Source organism: Streptopelia decaocto (assembly GCF_964273445.1).
Source record: "Streptopelia decaocto genome assembly, chromosome: 2".
Classification (NCBI taxonomy): Eukaryota; Metazoa; Chordata; class Aves; order Columbiformes; family Columbidae; genus Streptopelia; species Streptopelia decaocto.
The window spans coordinates 118,571,537-118,591,987 of NC_138655.1; the positions used below are offsets into that span (position 1 = coordinate 118,571,537).

Below are 20,451 nucleotides of genomic sequence, written 5' to 3' on the forward strand. Positions count from 1 at the left end.
CAGCCTCAGATAAGGAGATGGAAGATGTTTGTATAAAAAGCACGAGCCAGTTAGTTCACACAGACATAGACATTTCTCCTTATTGAGGAAGAGGAACCCATGCAATGGGACTCTTCTCTCAGTGAGAAACAGTAATTTTGAGCCAGCAGCAAGACTAGCCCCAGATAACAAGGGCCAGCTGAAAGAGATGGATTGCAGGTAGCTGAGATTCATCAGGGGACTCAGTGTCTCCTGGGCCAAAGAGAATCCAAGACACCAAAAATTGCTTCTGCTACAAGAACAGAGATGTTAGATGTTAGATTATTTTTTTACTTGTCCCTTCCAAGGAAAATAATTATTTATCTGAAGAAAATTAGAATACTGAAGTTCTAAAGGAAACAGGAGGTCAAAGTGCCAAGCTGTCTTAGAGAAATAATTTATGTCAATCTCATTTAAAAATCAACATAGTTCTCCAAAAAGGCTAACTCACTTCTCATGTACACCTGGCTTAAGAGGAGGGAGCCATTGATTTTGAAAAAGGAGAGAAACTACTGCCAACTGGCAGCATCTGTGGAGAAACAACTCTCAGATACAGAGAATAGCATTTTGGAAATCCAGATATTAACCACTTCAGAACTAAAAACATTGTATATATTGTAGTTAAAAGCAAACCCAGGGTCAATTTATTGCTAGACCAGTTCTAGCCCCAAAACAGACAGGTAAGGTACCCTCCGTCAAGTATCACTTTCCAGACACATACAGAAAAATAAGAGAGAGCAGGTTATCTCACGCTCCATGGCAGTCCCATTCCATCACTTGCAAGAAAACCCAAAGCTGAAAGACCAACAGCTTCATCATCTCACCCGTCTCAGAGTTTGGATCAGCAGCAGTAACCCATGAGAGATTTTGGCCCTTCCTCAGCTGAGCACTGCCTTGGGTGGCACTGTCACCTTTAGCAGTGAGTTGCTCAGCAATATGGCAGCCTTGAGGCTGGCAGAGCCTCACAAGAGTCCACTCTGTTCCAAGTCACTGCGCACAATAGACTCCCTCTGGGTGAACCAAAAGCACTAGGCTCTGGAAATCCAAGGTCACGTATGTTCCTTAAAAATTCATTGAGGAACACTTATCCAGCAGTCTATACAAATATATTAAAGATATTTTATCTATTTTGTTGTAGACAAATACAGAGAAGAACAAAATTCCAGGTGAGCACAGCCACCTCTAAAAAGAGTGGCCCAAGGTGACAAAGTTAAATGCACCATAACTTCTACAGACATAAAATGGGCAACAGCAGAGTTTGGGCAAGTCAGCAGGGTGTGAAAGCTTAGCTAAGTCCCACCCTTTTGCAGGGTATTGCATTTATTATTTCTAATCAGAAGATGTCCTCAGGATTTTTTCTTTCCCTCAAGAGCAATCACAAAAATCTAATGTTCTAAAATGAATTCACTTGTCCAACCTTTGGTAACATGGGAAAGGGACCAATGCTTATTTACACATTAGAAGCCACACTGTAAGAGTAAGTTTACACCTGTTTCAAGAACAGCCGAAGTGAACTATTTGAGAATGACTGATTTTATTAACATCTTGGATTATTCAGAATAATTCAAAAGCCAAGAATGACCCTATAGTTTAAAATCCTCTAAATCAAAGTGAAATAAGTTCTAGTAAGTCTATATCATTTGAGAGCTAAATGCTTTTGGCATTTTCTATAAGCAGGATAAATGCAAGCAAATGTATAAAAACATGTCGACATTAGTCTTTCATGGCCAATGTTATTTCATTAAAATCTCTGAGGTATTGTTTTATTTTATTCAGTACATTTAAAATTGTACATTTTGATGTCTATGGAAGAAAGTAAAGTTCCAATACTTTTATCCCTTTTAAACAATACCTTGTTAGCTAACAAAAGTTTCTCAACATTCAACATACTATATCGGATCAACTGAGGAATAGTTTTATTTTCACTATTAAGTTACTAGATAATTTCACAAGCAAGTATTTCTTTCAACTGAAACGTGGGAGCTGAGTAGCTGTGTGAAGCTTTCTCTTTCACAGAATGGTTAGGGTTGGAAGGGACCTCTGGAGATCACCTAGTCCAATCGCATCACCCTGATGGTGTAACTGAAGAATTAAATTAAGCATCTCTGCACTAGGAAGACTCTATGCACAAGAATCCACATTCTTCTTGCGTTTCAAATCTATTTTTATTGCCTCCACAGCCCCCGTACCAGAACTGACCACACACTTTATGCTCTTTGTCGTAGTACCACTTCAGAATGTAATTTTGACATTCTCCACTATCTTGAACAAGGTCACATGCATCTGGAAAAGGGAAATAAGAGACAAATTTAATGAAAGATCCACATTTGTCAGCATTGTAATTTCAAGAAAAAGTAACGTTCAGTGCAAACTGGCAGATGAAAGAGGTAGCCATTGTTCAAGGTCTTACAAAGATTCATTAAGCATTCATCCACAAATGCACAGTGCTGGTGTGGTGTGAAGCCCCTCTTCTTATGATTGATTTGACCAGAATGTCTGAAACAACTAGATTCTCTGTGGCATAAACAGAGAGAATGTTTAGTCTTCTGACACAGACTTTTAACTAAAATTATTGAAAAAATGATTTTACCTGGTCAATAGAGACTAGGTAAATAAAGCTTTTCAGAACATCCACTTTTATTCCAACTTGTTATACTGCTATCCATCAGTAAAATTTAATAAATGAACATGCATGCATAAATGGTTAAATTATCCATGATAGTCTCTTAGCTGATTTCCAGAGTAATATAGATTAAAATTTAATAAATTAGCCCCAAAGTAGGTGAGAGTAGAACACTTCATAGCAATCTCGTATTGAGTAAGTACAGATCTAATCAGCTTTCACCAATGTAAATTCAGAGTTACTCAAATTAAGTCAGAAGAACAGCTCTAGACTTTGGCATGTGTTCAACACTGAAGGACAAGCACTGAAAAGTAAAGCAAAATACTGATAGAACTACCCAACCTTCTCCTCCTAATCAACTGAAACACAATCTCAAGAAACAGACCAGTACAAAATACATCACAGTTCTGGAATTGTGCTACATGTTTTTAGATGAGAACTGTTGGGTCACTAATTACAACTCAGGCTTGGGAATGGTATTTCATCTGTCTCCTATAAGTGGCTTAGGTCACTACTTACAACATCAGTGCAATGACCCTGACTACTTCCTCACAGGGAATATTTTCTTTGCAAAGTATAACCAATTACAAATCATCATGCTCCTGAATTTTCTGTGACCACAGAACTGGTTAATGCGAGCACTGATTCAAGACTGTATACAGGCAGTTAGGTGATGGGACCAATTCCAACTGTGCAGAGCAAGTCTGTCATGCACTGTGGACATATGGCATTCCCAGAGGTACATTAGCTCTTAATTAAAGATCCAATGTTTTAACAGTTTTGCAAAATCACTGGTCATCTCTCAACAGGGATGGGGCCACCAGAGATTCCCACAACCATTTTTGAGGAGAGAGGGATGAAAAACAAAGGGGTGGCACCTGTAGCAATGTGCTACCACATCCAAAGCTATGCAGATACCATTGCATTTTTTTTTTCAATTCAATTATCTCCAATCATAGTCTAAAGAATAAAAACACTGAGTGTTAGAAGGATGTTGGTGACAACCTATCTCACAATCAGCTTCCCATATCTATCATATCAAATGGCAAATGTGCAAAGAAAAAGGCATAATTAGGAAGCAAAGTAAAAAACATGAAGATTTTTATAAGATAACTCTGTTGAGGGATCCTGTTCTTTCTACAGTAACAGACTGTAGCAAAGATATATTTAGTTCCTCCATGTTGAGGTAAGTGAGCAGCAGGAGTAACTCAGTAATTATAGTGCAACTTGGGGATTTACAATGAACAGCTATTCTAGTAAAGAGGGTTAGAATTTTATATTATGTTATTACAAAAAGTTACAAATCAAAGCTAAAGTCACAATGACACCTTCGGTTCAGCCTTTTATTACAAATACTTACTGTATAGATTTGAACTGAATACAAACATATGGTGACAAAACACTCTGGAAAATGTAATTAATGGAAGTGCTTCATACTATGTGAATGTTCAACTGAGCCCTTCACAATTTAGTGGTTTTTTACTAAATTAAAAAATATTTTCATATTCCAAAATCATACCATAATCACTATAGGTAGCTCTAGTTTCTACTGTCGCCTTTAAGTTTTCTTCATTCTCCTTCTGAGTTTCTCCGTACTCTTGTAGCTTTTTTCCTTCAGCATCTTCCTCTGTAAAATACTCATTCTCCTCATAAACGTATTTCATTTCTGGCATTTTATATACAGGTTCTGTGGTGGTCTCTTTAATATTCTCCAGGACTCTCCTTTCAGTTCTTTCAAGGTCTTCTAATCTATGATCATAACCAGTTTCATCAGTTTCAGGAAAAGGCATCCTTCCAAAGAGAGGAAAAATAAATGAAGTATTTAAGCACCAGTATGGCCTAGAAAAACACACCTGAATACCACAAAAAAATTTTTGATTCTGATAATGTTTCTATGAAAACTACTTCGAATATAACTACTAACACAAAGAGAGAAATCTTATGTTTAAAGATACACACTTAAAAAGTTTAATAGGCAATTACAAACCTTTCAATCATAGACACTTGCTGTTGTGCATCTCCCCTATCTAAATTTTCACACTCTTGCTGAAGTTCAGGTGAAGGATAACTGTTCGTTTCTTCTGTGGGGAAAGCAGAGATATCACAGGTGAGTTTTAAAGTCCTCCAAACCCCAGTAGGTTTAATAAAAAGCACTACATGATTTTTCTGTTGTGAATTGGAGTTTGCATCCTTCAATAAGTAACACACTGTAGAATGACTAGCACTATGACCAGGAAAATGAAAATTATGTTAGAGATCAGCTAGACGAGAGCAACTCCTGAACCAACCTTTTATACTTTTGTCTTGCTCTGTAATACCATACCCTTCTATAGAAACTTTGACATCTCTAAGTACGTGCTTCTCAGGAGGATTTTAAATCAGTCATAATTTCCTTCTTGATATACTCTTGTTTGTACTTCAAAGCATCTAAGACCTGCTAATATGCATGAATGTGTCCTGAAAAGTGAAGTTTTTTCTCTGCTCTACAGAGGAGGAATAACTGCAGAGAGGTTAATGCCAAATCTGCTAAATGTTTAAACTTGTATCTGCTCCAAAGTCCAAACAGGCATAAACAGCTCGGTAAATCTGGATAAATGTAAGCCTAAATCAGGAATATAACTGTGGACTCTAAGATGAAGAATGGTCTTCCTTTAGTGAAAGGATAATCAACAAAGCCACTCATTAAATACAAACTTAAGAGAAAAACACTACTTGAGACTTCGACCTAAGGCACCATCAGAATATAACACTGTTCTGTCATTACTGGCACTTCCATTACTGTCCAGCATCTGCAGCAAACTCAAGATGAAAGACTGGCTAGCTAAATTATGACTAGGAACTGAATGACAGCACATATACCATGCCTTTTTCTACACAGCATTTCTCTTTCTGTCCATAACTTAAGCGAATGCCATTGCATGCTACTTACGTTGTAGAAGATTCAGAAATGCCCGACTAAACCTCTGAGCATATACCATCTCAGATGTTGAAACCCTGCCCAATGTCAGTAAGTGCTGATCTGTGGGGGAGCTTGACAGCTCCATCAGCTGATCGTCACTCACATCATCGCCAAGCGCAAGAGTGAACAAGGTGAATCCTTGGCACTTGGCTCCAAGTGAAATCTCTCTCAGCTTCTCTCTGTCCCACATGCTTGTTTTGCTTCCAACTATTGTAAATATGACCCTGTGTTTTCTTGGTCTAGGGGCTTTAAAAAATACATTTTCAACCGTCCACTGTAGGGCAGAAGAAATGGCTGATGGTCCTTCCAGTTGATGAACAGACTCTTGGATATGTTTCTTCATCAAATCTTTATTGCTGTATGTGACTAGATCAAACTCCAGAGCCACAGGGGTCTGGTTTCTGTCAGGTAGGAAGCCCCTGGGAGCCTGCTGCACCAGTGCCACTCTGATGCCTCCATACGTTTCGTTTGGCTGTGAGGAAATGACAAACTGATCTAGCATGTTGCTCACAAAGTCTTTAGCTCTCTGAAACTGTTCACAGCTGATGGTGTGAGAGCTGTCCATGATGTAAGTGATATCCATATCCATCAGAACAGGGGGAGAAAAGGGCACCTCGCAGTTGGTCCTTGGTCTGCATTTATCTACACAGGAAGAGCCAATAGGTAGCAAACTATTTAGCAATACAACAAAAGCAATAGTTCAGAAAAAAATTCACACGGTTTTATTAGTCTATTTTATTTTTCTTTAATTTCGATTTAAAAAAATCAATTTGATAACTTGAAATCATCTTGTTCTAGTAAGGAACAACACATGAGTCTTGCTGAACAAGGTTTTCAGATACCATGGGAAATTATTCAGGCATGAGAGCAAAAAATATTCATAAGTTAAAACTTAACAGACAAGAGTTCCCTTGAGAAATTTTCTTCTGTTGAAATCTGAATAATGTAAAGGACACTGGAACAAACTATTTTTCATCTCAGACCATTGCTCCTCCTCACAATATAGAATTTACAGTAAATGAGCCTGGTTTCCCAGAATCAGAATGCTATTTTAAGTGCATTTCTGTTAAAGAAATGCCAAACACAATAATTTATTTCACATGGCTGAAGCAGCAACTAATTAAACAGCTTTTGTGTTTTTGAGATTCTAATTCTTACCATTCACTGAAGGGGAAATTAAAATCATAACTTCTCAGCAATGGGAATCTGTAACGAAGGAATGATCTGGCATGGAGGGCAAGAACGCCCAACAGCAGAAGGGGTTAAACTGTCTGGAAGTAAGAATGCCAGGGACAGAACAACTCCCTGTCAGGGAGTGAAGTTTTCTTGGTGATGAGGAGAAACAGCTACAGCATTGTCTTGCAGCTATCCTGGAATGTGAGTACTCATGGGCCACCTCTGAGCAGCAGAGCTGAGCTGAGTGACCCCATGCAGCCACTCGTGGCATTAGTGCTGGTACATGTGCACATGAGGAATCAGCTCTTAATACATCTTTGCAGACTCCTGCAGAACCACTTATGGCAGTAGGACTCTGCTCAATGCATTGTTCAGCAATTATTATTTTTTATATTTAAGCAAAAAAAGAGTTACCAAAAAATTCCCCAACACCACACTGCAAAATCTATAGGATTTGTTATTGAAAGGGTAAGAAGACCAATGCAACAGCTGGAATTTGTAAAATATCTTACCAAAGCAGAGTGTACAATATGTGACGTTATCCAAACTTTGATCTTCTTGTCTTTCCCAAACAAAGAATTGAAATCTTCTAGTATCATCAATCTGTGTTTTAAAGCAGACACAAAAGTAACATTAAAAAGATAGGTAAAACACAGGCAAAAGATTTGTATTTTTTTTTTTTTGCCAGTGAATGGCAATCATTTTTTTTATTTTCTTAGTAGGGTGCTACAGAAAAAAGGGCAGAATCTCCTGTCTCAGCTCGTTCTGGGACAAAGAGAAATCCTCCACAGCAAACTTTTCTTAGGAAAGAAAATTCTAGCATTAGAAAATTTTAGCATTAGAACCACCGATGTGTTGCTTGTGATCAGCTGAAGAAAGACAACCTTCCGCAGTAGAAGATTTGACCACAGAAATGCTTGAGGAACCCTGAAGAAGTTCCGACAACATCCTACAATTTCACTGACCATCTGACCCCATCCAAATGTAATTCAAAGGAAAAAACCATTTCCTTCCGGACTAAGATAAATAAAAATAGCTGCAAAATATCATAACATTGCAGGAAATTAACCATATATATGGATAACCTAAATGGTGAGAAAATAAATAATTACATCTTTGCATTAAACTTTTTGTGTGTTATACACAACACAATTAACTTCTGATTAACGGCTGTAAAGGATCTTATAGATAGCACTTTTCAAGGGAATAAGAATCAGCAATTACTGTCATCTCCAAGCTGAGGCTCCTGAAGCAAAATAACCCAAGCCAGTAAGTATCTGTGGCTACAGGCCGGTAGGATCATGAAGATTGAATCACCTCTCAATTGCAAGGGCAGAAGCCCATTTGAAAGAAAAAGAGAGGCTGTATTTTCTTGGGGGGTGGTGGTGCGGTCAGTTGCCTTCTCATCCCTGTAACCATAAAGGAGAGCTGGGCAGTGAATTTTTTGCCTTTCCCCCTGCTAAGCAGCTTTTTTAAAATTTTCTACTCTGAAAACTCATTTATGGAAAGCTGGCACCTTCGTAAATACCATTTGTATTCATAATCCGCTTACCCTAAGTAAACAAAATATTTGTTTATCCTGTAGAGCAATCCAGTGAATAAAATATAAGCTTCCTTCTCATACACCAGCAGAATTTTTTCAGTCTGGTAAATTGACATTCAGCAGTGCAAATATGTGTGTTGACTAATGGATATGATGCTGCGTGAGACTAAATATAATACAAAGATTAAAGGGCTGACTTAGACACTACTAGATCAGAACTTAGACTCAAAGTTTTGCATTTTTTGTCACATTAAGTAGACATAGTTTCCTTCTACAAGGATAATTTTGAAGAAACCACAGCTGGAAGGAATTCTATTGCAAAAAGGTTAAAATTGAGCACAGATTATACAAAAATGAGCAGAAAAGAGAGAGAACATGGAATTCACATTATGAAACCTTAAAGACACTTAGAATAGTTTTCCTTTGGTACCTGGTAAAACGGATTGCTTATTTTTGTTTACTACCTCTCTCTATATGAAGTCATAATTTAAAACAAAAGTTGTTAATTTTCTCCTTTGCTAATGGCAATACAGCTACCAAAAGGGGTTTTGCTTAATTTAATTTTCGTTTGAAAACAAAAACAAACAACAAAAAACCAAACTGGTGTACTTGAAGCCTTCTACTACTACTTTTTCTAGAAACTAAGGCCATGGTTTGCTAATTAAATGGTTAGTACATGTCACAATTTCAGATGAGAAACAGCATATGTAACCAAGTGAAATTAACATAATCACAGTATCACAGTATGTTTGGGATTGGAAGGGACCTCAAAAGATCATCTAGTCCAATCCCCCTGCTGGAGCAGGAACACCTAGGTGAGGTCGCACAGGAACATGTCCAGGCGGGTTTTGAATGTCTCCAGAGAAGGAGACTCCACAACTTCCCTGGGCAGCCTGTTCCAGTGTTCTGTCACCCTCACTGAGAAGAAGTTTCTTCTCAAATTTAAGTGGAACCTCTTGTGTTCCAGCTTGATCCCATTACCCCTTGTCCTATCATTGTTTGCCACCGAGAAGAGCCTGGCTCCATCCTCATGGCACTCACCCTTTATATATTTATAAACATTAATAAGGTCCCCCCTTAGTCTCCTCTTCTCCAAACTAAAGAGACCCAGCTCCCTCAGCCTTTCTTCATAAGGGAGGTGCTCCACTCCCTTAATCATCTTCGTTGCCCTACGCTGGACCCTCTCCAGCAGTTCCCTGTCTTTCTTGAACTGAGGGGCCCAGAACTGGACACAATATTCCAGATGTGGTCTCACCAGGGTGGAGTAGAGGGGAAGGAGGACCTCTCTCGATCTACTAACCACCCCCCTTCTAATACACCCCAGGATGCCATTGGCCTTCCTGGCCACAAGGGCACAGTGCTGGCTCATGGTCATCCTGTTGTCCACCAGGACCCCCAGGTCCCTTTCCCCTACACTGCTCTCTAATATGTAATTTCCCAACCTATACTGGAACCTGGGGTTGTTCCTGCCCAGATGCAGGACTCTACACTTGCCCTTGTTAAATTTCATTAGGTTATTCCCTGCCCAACTCTCCAGCCTGTCCAGGTCCCGCTGGATGGCAGCACAGCCCTCCGGCGTGCCAGCCACTCCTCCCAGCTTAGTGTCATCAGCAAACTTGCTGATAGTACACTCAATTCCCTCGTCCAAGTCGTTAATGAATATATTGAATAATATTGGCCCCAGCACTGACCCCTGGGGCACTCCACTAGATACTGGCCTCCAACTAGACTCCGCACCATGGACTACCACTCTCTGGCTTCTCTCCCTAAGCCAGTTTGCAACCCACCTCACTACTCTATTGTCTAGACCACACCTCCTCAACTTAGCTGTGAGGATGCTGTGGGAGACTGTGTCAAAGGCTTTACTGAAGTCAAGGTAGACCACATCCACCGCTCTGCCATCATCCATCCACCTTGTTACATTCTCATAAAAGGCTATGAGGTTGGTCAAGCATGACCTACCCTTGGTAAAGCCATGCTGACTGCCCCTAATAACCCTCTTATCCTTGATATGCCTTGAGATGGCACCAAGGACAAGCTGTTCCATTACTTTCCCAGGGACAGAGGTGAGGCTGACCGGTCTATAATTACCCGGGTCCTCCTTCTTGCCCTTTTTGAAGACTGGAGTGACATTTGCTTTCCTCCAATCCTCGGGCACCTCTCCCGTTTCCCAAGACTTGGCAAAGATGATGGAGAGCAGTCCAGCAATGACTTCAGCCAGCTCCCTCAGCACCCGCGGATGCATCCCATCTGGACCCATGGATTTATGAATGTCCAGACTATTTAATTGCTCCCTAACCCAGTCCTCATCGACTAAAGCAAACTCCTCCATTGACCTGGCTTCATCCAGGGTCTCAGGGGTACAGGGCTCCCCAGGACAGCCTCCGGCAGAGTAGACAGAGACAAAGAAGGCATTCAGTAATTCTGCCTTCTCTGTATCTTCTGCCACCAGGGCACCCACCCCATTCATCAGTGGGCCTACATTGCCTCTGGTATTAGTTTTATCTGCTATGTATTTGAAAAAGTACTTTTTCCTGTCCTTGACCCCTCTCGCCAGCTGTAATTCTAAGGAGGCCTTGGCTATCCTAGCTGCCTTCCTACATCCTCTAACAGCAGCCTTATATTCCTCCCAAGTGGCTAGCCCCTGCTTCCATGACCTGTAAACTCTCCTCTTCTGCTTGAGCATACCCAACAGCTCCCTATTCAACCACCTAGGCCTCCTGGCTCCCTTCCTTGACTTCCTACGTGTGGGGATGCTCTGATCCTGAGCGTGGAAGAAGCAATCTCTGAATGCCACCCAGCTATCTTGTTATTGAAATTCTCTGATTTGGCCTAAGACCACAAGTCATAAATAATTAATGTGAAGAAAGAGGTCAGATGGTGATCATTATGGTCAAATGAATCAGTGTTTCTTCGTTAAAATAGTAACCTTTTATATACCCCTTTCTAATAAGCGATTGGACAGTTCCTGTAGAATTTCCCGGCTTGAGAGCACACTTAACTCAAACACCTTTAGATACCAAGCAAATGGATGACTGACTTGGTTTTCTATAATCTATCTACTTACCGAGAAAGCACGTCTGACATTTGGCACTTCACTGAAGGCAATAACCACTGGAGTGATATCCAAGGCACTCAACTCAAGCACAGCTGTGTTGATGGCAACATCATCCTGCGATGGACCACTGGCAAAAAATAGGGCAACTTTTCTTGTGAGGATGCCCTGACGAACACGTTTGAAGACATTTCTTGCAACAAATCTCATGGCTGTCCCAATATTACGTTTTCCAGTTGATCTTTCCAGCGGTATTCTCTGGACTGCTTGCAGCAGCAAGTGTCTTTTTTTGAATTCTGAGAATCGGATGAGATAGCGCGTATTGACATTGAAAGAAACAACAGACACACGAGCGCCTGTTGGGCAATTGCTTTCACTGATCTTAATGATCTTCAGCAATAACATAACAATGTTCCTCATTCTTTCAAATGCAGCTGGCGTAACATCTTCAGACATATCAAAAGCAAACACCACTTCAGTTGGATAAACTGGACATGTATCTGTATATTGAAATAAAAAATTTGTGTGAAAACCTTTCCATAACTCAAACATTGTTAGGTTTTTCTTCAAGTCTATAAAAGAATGGACATGCAGAGGCCAAATGAGCTTACCTGATGAGCAAGCTGAAATGAAGAGATGCAGAGTAAATAAATATTCATTAACATAGTGACATATCTACTTGCTTTCACTAAAAAGCCTGAGCCAAAGCTCAGATGACTGACAGAATCTGTCAGTGAGATGAGAGCACTCTTCTTCCACAGCTAAATACTCAAAATAGTGTGGTTTTACTGGATCACAAATAAATTGTTCTGGTTTCCACTGAGCACACAAGTCCGAGAGAGAATGAACACTGCAAATCTGGAGGTCAGGTGATATACAAATACTGTATTCTCTCAGAAAATTCCCCAAAGGGAGTTTGCACAGTGCCAAAGAATTAATTTAATGTTAAATGAGGAAAAGAGGCATCTGTAACAGTTTTCTGTAATTAAGAGACAGGAAAAACAAGCAAAAAGTCTAAGCCTGTTTCATAAATCAGCTGCAAACCCCTCAAATGACAGCAGCCATCATCAAACTGAACCCAGATACAAACTACCTGTCTCCAGAGCCTCCAATTGAGGCTATTCCATTTAAGAACAGTGACTGGGTGGAATATGAGCTAAAAGATGCTCCCTACTTACGGCAGTTTTTTCGTGTAAAATTCACAAGTTCACAAGGCTGCAGAACCAAAACAAAAAAGCAATTAATTGGCAAATGCCAGACCACCACAGACTGGAAATCCTACTATTGGTTTGAGCTGTAGGTCATATCTCAGCTCCTGAACTAACTCTCACTAAAGTAATTCCAGAATCACACATTCCAGTTCCTCTGTATTTCAAATAGTACAGATGTTCTGCCCCTGCTGTAGAAACCTAAGTTTCTTTTAGACATGCTCTCTTGGCATTTAATCATGCTCTGGAGTATTAAGCAACCATTTACCCACTCTTTATTTTGTGTAATAATCTGATCTAGGAGGTCACCAGGCAATGGCACTTCCACAGGAGAAGGGGCATTTCAACAGCAACTCACACAGGAAGAGAGAGGTCCACGAAGGAGGAAAGGACCCCCTCAGGACACAGAACACACTTGCAATAGTATTGCGTGCAAGTAGTTGTCCATGGAAGGGCAGTGTTTATTTTACATGGGATTAGGATTCTGAAGAAATCCTACTCTGCTATTTCCAGTGAAAACAGCTTTTGCTGAGAAAATGCCTTCCTCTACAAAAGGGTGAAAAATAACCGTAAACCTGAGCTGGTGTGCAAACTGATCTGAATGAAGAAACAAATAAAGGAGTATTAATGGTCCAACAGTTTGTAAATGTTTGGACATGGCATTAATCCATATACATAACTGTTTCTCATTCCTTGATTATTTGCCAAACAGAAGAACCCACTGCACTTTGACAAGTATTTGAAAAGGAAACTATTTCATAACAGCTAATTGTGATCATTGCAGTCAGTGCTTATAAATGGAAGACAAAACCTGTTAAATCCATGCAGTGTGCAGTTAGCTAGCTGTAAGGTGATTACTTACTTCCATTAAAGTGGTGCCCATTGGTCCCTTGGCACCCTGAAACAAATTAAACACAGGTCCAGAAAATCAGTCCCTGATAATGCATTGTCATCTATGACTCTCTAGCTCAAAGAAAATGCAGGCACTGTAGTGTTTCCCTGACAACCATTTGTGAAATTGAAATATGAGGAGACAGTTCCCAGCACAGATTTCTGTGGACCTTTTCCAAACAGAGTTGCAGACTGCTTCCCGGAACTACTTCTTGGTCCATTTTCCTTAATGGTTTTATAAATGTTCATACTTGTTGCCCTTGAGGACCAGTATAATTTGGAATTAGATTTTCTTTCTAAACAGTCATTTCTCTGCTGTGGTTCTGTTATCTGCACCTTAAACCCTTGTCAACCTCTGATGTGTAACAGGCTTGTCTTCTTCTCTTGCAGGGTAAAATCCCCACAGTTCTACCTCAAGAGATCCCACAGACCACACACACATCCTGACTGTCCAACCAGTCTGCAGCCTTCTTCTTGGGAGCTGTGAGCAAATGCCAGGATTCCAAGTATCTTTTTTCAAAATAAAAGCATTGTTTAATCCTTATAACAGGAATAAAATACAGGGAAAATAAACTTTTTTTTTTAAGGCAGCTTGAGAGTTTTCATCATGTGTGCAATACAGATGCGTAGCAAGCCTACTGAAAATTCTCACTTACTTGCAGGGGGCTGCAGTGAGATATACCAGAAAAATCTGAACTCCACATCCCACAACGTTTACCTTAGCATCTTTCTACCATAACATTACAGTTTACCAAAAATCATATACTTCCTTATGCCCACAAATTACAACCCCATGTCCAGATTTTTTTCCTTCACCCTCCAATTAACCTTCCATTCCTTCATCTTCTGCCTGAGCTACCTTCCTCATTATCTCTGCTGTCTTGCTGGTAGCACCATCACAGCCATTCCATGTTTTTACCTTCTTCCACTTCCCAGCAGGTGCTAGTTCTTCTTTGGTACCGTACAGCAAGAGTTAACTGTGAATTGCCTGAGTCCTAATAAATGCTACTTGCAGCAGCTTAGTAGTGGTGACTGAGATGCGCAGACTTGACCCATACAGATAATCAAGGATGGGTGAAACAGGCCTGTTTTGGCTGGCAATGCCTACGGCCTGTACCTCTTCCTGCATCCCTATCTCTTCCCACAGAGTTCCCACTTTCCCATTTCACTGTTGCACTGCTAATACAATAATCCCACCAAACCCATACCTCCCAAGCTCCACTCAATTCTGCATCTGAAGAGAAGATCTTGAGCTTGAAATCTCTCTGAAGACTTCCTGGGCCATGGATTGGCAAAGCCAACAGCTATCTGGCTCATCAGCACACTAGGTCCGTCTGTCTGTAATGTATGTGAGCAGCCAAGCAGCAGGGAAGCAGGGAGGGCAATGCATTCCAGGTGGTACTCTTGGCCATTGTTGTGCCCAGCATCACAAAATAAAGTGGGACAGGTACATTCACTGACCAGCACAGTGATAACAGCAATGACAAAATCCCCCTGTCTTCTAGGTTGTATGTATCCTGGTGGGCCATGTTATACAGGTAAGTACACTGTTATGAATAAAACCACACTAAAACTAAAAGTGTAACCTTTGAAAGTTTAACAATAAAATTATCAGTAGGAATTGTTTCTGGTCACTATGGAGCCGATTTGCAGAACTGCTGCAACATAGACACGTACAGGGATTTTCCTAACTCACTACAATGTTAGTTCTAAATCCTACTGAAATCCATAATCCTTTCTCCTACTTAGATAGAGAATAAAACCTTTCATTGTATAAAATGCAGATCACAGACACCAGAAAAGTACATCAAGATATCTACTTGTATATGGTGATTAACAGGTTACAGTCAATTTAAGCTTTAAGTGCATGCCTACAATTGCAAATCTGACTTCAAATGGCTTTTCTTCTAAAATAGAAAAAAAACCCAAACCCAAAACATCGGCTTTCAGGAGAACAATCCAGTTCTACCTTTTAGTACTCTCTTCTTTTTTAATTAGATATTTACCGAACCTTAAGAGATTTCCAAATACTGTGGAAGAAATTCTGCCCTGCATTGTATCATTGTAGTTCCATTTCCAACAGTAGGTGCTCTTGTTCACACACAACCAGAGGCAAGACATAACTCTATACAACTGCCAGGCTGAGTAAGCATAGTTTATAATGTGAAACATTATTAAATATTCCATTAATCTAATAGAAAGTTTAAGTGCAATTGAACAGGGTTTTTTAAAAAACAAAAATATATTACCATAGGTCCTGATAGCCCTTGGTCCCCTGGATCTCCCAGGGAACCTGGTGTGCCAGCATTACCCTAAGAATAGAAATACAAGTTTTATTCTTTATAGTTGCACACACAGGTGCAGAATTTCAGTAGAGAAAAACCTGCATTTCATAAAGACAGACTACTACCCCTATGAATTGTTAGCAACTAACATCTCTAAAGACTTAGACCTACATTCTCTCAAGACCTCTTACCTAAGGTTATGGCAATAAAAGATGAAAAGTGGAAACCAATTTCAAAACTTTTTGGTGAGGAAACACTTATGACTTAAGGTCTTTACTTATAGAACTCTTCACAGAGTTGGCAGATTTATTATTCTTACTCTTCTACCCCTAACTCCTTTGGGTCCTTCAGCTCCTGGAATGCCTGGATCTCCCTCTTCTCCCTGAAAATTAATGAAAACCAGAACTTTATAGGAAAGGAGAAGACTGGGAGAAAGACAGATAACCAGTTCCAAACAAAAATAATTCAAAAAGAGACATAAAGAAGGTAGACATGCCCATTTATTCATACCTCTAGACCAGGATATCCTATGAATCCAGATTCTCCCTACCAAGAGAACAGAAAAAGACTTCACAAGAGTCTAGAACATTGTGATCTGCTTAGTGTTTGATGTCTTTAAGCAACCCCCAACAACAAAACAAACAAAAAACCCCAAACAAAACAAAAACAAACAAACAAAAACCCCAAAACAACAACAACAACAAAAAGAAACCAAACCAAAAATTATTCTTAGCATTCCAACTCATTCAAGTAACAGTGTCTACTATTCTGGTCTCAAATGACACCATTTTAGATTAACACATTGTTCATCTAAAGGAAGAACATTTTAAAAATTCTGGAGTTTCAAGAGCATTCAATTTCTCAAATAAGTGCTTTATCAAAACTTATTTATGCCTCCTAGTAACATACAGTGAAATTAATGTTCAGCAATCATAAGTCTAAAATTGAGAACTCAGCGTTTGAACGCAGTTCCAAAATGTTGTACCTTCCTTACTAAACAGTGATACTGTAATATTTCAGTTACTTCAGTTTTCGGTGTGTTCTTTGCGAATATATGAGAAATATGGGAACTTTCACAAAGACCAATCAGAATTGAAGTGTACCTTCTCTTGACAGTAGAGTAACTATTAGAATTCACACGACTTATGCATGTTCTTGTTTTAAAAGTGGACATTCTTGTCAAACATCGTATGACTCCATCCAACAACCTCCAGAAAATAACATGGACATAGGCCCCACATGACACCTAAGAAAGTGTAATGTAATTGTGAACTCATATAATTGATAGTAACCTTAAGTAAAACCTATACTAAAGGGCTGTTCTCTTAGCTATCAGAGGAAACCAACATTTTCTGGACCACTGTTTTGGGGTGAATTGCTTTTATTTGTTTGTGTTAACTGTTGTAATTCAGGTCTGCCAAACCTTGGGCAGACACATCAGTGTATAATAAGGGCTTTAAGTCAGTCCTTTAAAACAATGAATGATGACAAGATGATTTGGCCAAAACCTTTCTTCCTCATTTCTTGTAACAAGGAGAATGTCCCCTGAAATGACTAAGTGGGAGATTCCAAGAGATTAAAAGAAATAGTCTTGCATGTAACGTGTAACCTGTGAAACTCTCCCCTCAAAGGAAATTATTGGGGCTAATAAGAAAATGGATAATAAGAAGCATCAAGAGCCATTTTAATAAAAAGCCATTTTAGAAAAAGGAGCTCATCAACTGGAAAGGCTCCTGAGAAGCTTTTCATATCTTTTCTGCAGCTTCTACAACACCCTGCTTCTCCTACAAAAAGCGAGTGTGAACCACTGAACCACTTCTGTTGCACAAGCCACAGGGAAGGACTACACAAACTCCTTGAAAGAAGGACTGCAGCTGTTTCCAACATCCTGACCACTTTGCTCATGGACTGATCCACAGGTGCCATGATTCTGACCTATCCTTTACAAATACTTTTTATTTCAGGTGGATTCCTATATGCTTTTATAGAAGTAGGCATTTCACTGCTGTTTTTTCAGGGCTCAGGGCTCTGAAGGGAATGATAAGAATTTCTAAACATGCAGAAATTCAGAGGTTAATCCTCAGATCTCATTGCTGACCACAGGAGCACAAGGAAGAATATTTCAGATTAAAACAACAAGGATGTTTGGAGAGTTTCATCCTCAACTTGATAGTCAAGGAATCCTTCCTCTGAAAGAATTAAGAGAGTCCAAGGTGGTTGATCCACCAACACTTGCTAACAGGAGTAGCTAGTCAAGTAGACTGAAATGGGGAGAAAGGACTGTGTGCTCCAGGAAGTACAATCCCCCATATCCATACACAGACATACACACATCAAGTGAAAGAATAAGAGAGAGCGGTTCTCAAAAGAACATAATATTGAAGAATTTCTCAAAAGGATGGTTGTGGAAAGCCTGAGCCTCTTACTGAACCTCAAAAAGGCACTGTGGCCATGACTTACATTTCTTCCGCATCAAACGCAGATGGTCATGTTTGAGTTGACACTGCAGAATGGAGATTGTGAGATGTCCTAACTCTAAGCACTTACCTTTACTCCTTTGCTTCCTTCAAGACCATAGGCATCTCTGCCATCCATACCCTGCATAGGTTGAATAGATCATGAGTTAGCTTTTAATAAAGGATTAGATTTACATCCAATTCCATTTTGGAATTAAAGATATCCCACTACAATCAGGTGCCCAGGCTGTTAAGACTGATGAGCATGGCAAGCTATCACAACATGGTCTAAACCCACTAGCAAATGGTGGCAAAATCTGTACAGAGGAGAAAAGTATTAAGGCCACAGTTCCTCTTCACTGTGTGCACTACCTCTAGCAAATTTCTGTCTCTACCAGACAATCTGAGGAGAAAGATATTCTCTCTAGCCCACAAGGAATCTGGTGTCCACAAGGAAACCAAGAGCCAAATGCAAAATCATTTTAATTGTATCAAACACAGAAAACAGAAGGGAATGAACTGTACTGATTCAGCCAGATGGGTATTGAACTACAGGGGCCCTGAATTAGGGTAGAAAGACTCACAGGCATGCCCCTCTGTCCAGCTGATCCCATTGGCCCCTTCTCTCCAGGGTCACCAGGTTCACCCTGTTATAACCAAAACATAAAAGGCATTAGTTTGGGTCATTCAGGAGAATTTTTCTTTCTGAAATGTAAAACTGGCTGCTAGACTGAAGTGTGCTTATATATTTTATAGACTTCTTTATGCCAGTCAAAAGCATTCCATTACAGACTCATGAAGGTTCTTTGTGTTGGAACTGGGAAGTACTTGGCAAACCAGATTATGCTGAGCATTCATGTAGCTAAACCCAAAAGGCCTTTGCTCAAAAAAGCTCTCATTGTTATACAGAATTATCAGTGAAAAGAGTGTTTTCTGGAAAAAAACTATATTAATAGTAGTATGACATAGCCTGAAATTCTAACAGCCTGAAGCATCTTTGATAGCAGACAATATTTATCAGGCTGGTTGTCTTCACGATGCTCTTAGATCTCTTGCAAGTTTTCTTCAGTTTCTCTTTTGGTTTTCACTATATTAGTGAACTTGCTTCTAACACAAACCCCAATATTAAACAGCGCACAACCAGGGTGAAAAAATGTAATGTATGATGAATTAAATTCCTGTGTCTCTTCCCAATTTTTGTCACTGCTTCACTGTGTTTTCACAGTGACTCTTTTCATAGTAGCACTTTGATCTTCTGATACTTCTGACACTGAATGTAATAATATACTGAATGTAATAATCCTTCAAAGAGACTGAAAGGCTTAATTAACTGGTATTTTTACGCCTTTTAGATTCAAAGATGCAACAATCCCTAGTATGAGTTATTTTTATTAAAGGCTCCCATATCAACACACGTTAATAAATGGAAGAGATAACATTTATTATAAGTAAGTGAACCACAATGTGGACTACCTATTGGTATAATAAGACTTTCTTTTTCAGTTCATGTTGATTCAGTTAATCTCAACATTTTCATTCCTGTATAACAGACATTGTAACAGTCAAGGTACCTTGGACTGGTTAGGAATCTTGAGAACAAAGAGGTTAAAATAAGCAGCTATGCTTCATGGAATTGGAAAGTTCAGATCGGACATGAAGAAAAGGTTTTTCACTAGGAGGGTGTTTGGTTCCTGGAACAGGCTCCCCAGAGCAGTGGTCATGGCACCAAGCCTGACAGTGTTCAAGGAGTGTTTGGACAACACTCTTAGTCATATGGTTTAGTTTTAGGTCATCTTGTGAAGAGCACGGAGTTGGACTCAATGATTCTTATGGGTCTCTTCCAATTTGAGATATTCTAGGATTCTGTGAATAACTGGTACATATTTTCAGTGGATTAGACAGATTCTAGGAATCATAAAACAAACTCAAAGGTCAGAACTGTCTTAATCCTACTGCATTTTGTGAGAAGCCAGGCCCCAATGAGAACCATGGGGCATAGGGCATGAGAACCACACTTAGAACAGCAGTCATGACAACACAAAAAACTTCTTAGTATAGCTCTGACACTTGTAAGATTACCTTGAACACATCACTTGCCTTCACATGCCATCTAAAAACATCTATAAAACTTAACATTCTTCATGTGTTCCATAGGAACAACACAAGTGTTAGTTCATACTTCAGTCAGGCTCTTGAATGAATTATACTGTTAGAATGCTGCAATTAGGCTTTTTAAA

The 20,451-nt window shown here is 39.6% G+C and overlaps 1 pseudogene across 1 annotated transcript in view; it reads right to left on the minus strand.

The window, feature by feature from the left end:
• Window positions 1-1,676: 1,676 nt before the first annotated feature.
• LOC309435853 (collagen alpha-4(VI) chain-like) overlaps window positions 1,677-20,451 on the minus strand; it is a 50,002-nt pseudogene continuing 31,227 nt past the window's right edge. Inside the window, exons 23-35 of the transcript in view lie at window positions 18,799-18,861; window positions 18,306-18,356; window positions 16,269-16,304; window positions 16,078-16,140; window positions 15,723-15,785; window positions 13,445-13,480; window positions 12,553-12,589; window positions 11,387-11,907; window positions 7,289-7,379; window positions 5,571-6,242; window positions 4,629-4,722; window positions 4,161-4,432; window positions 1,677-2,301 (exon numbers count right to left, since the gene is read on the minus strand). The product of the transcript in view is annotated as a collagen alpha-4(VI) chain-like (transcript). The remainder of the gene's footprint in view (window positions 2,302-4,160; window positions 4,433-4,628; window positions 4,723-5,570; window positions 6,243-7,288; window positions 7,380-11,386; window positions 11,908-12,552; window positions 12,590-13,444; window positions 13,481-15,722; window positions 15,786-16,077; window positions 16,141-16,268; window positions 16,305-18,305; window positions 18,357-18,798; window positions 18,862-20,451) is intronic.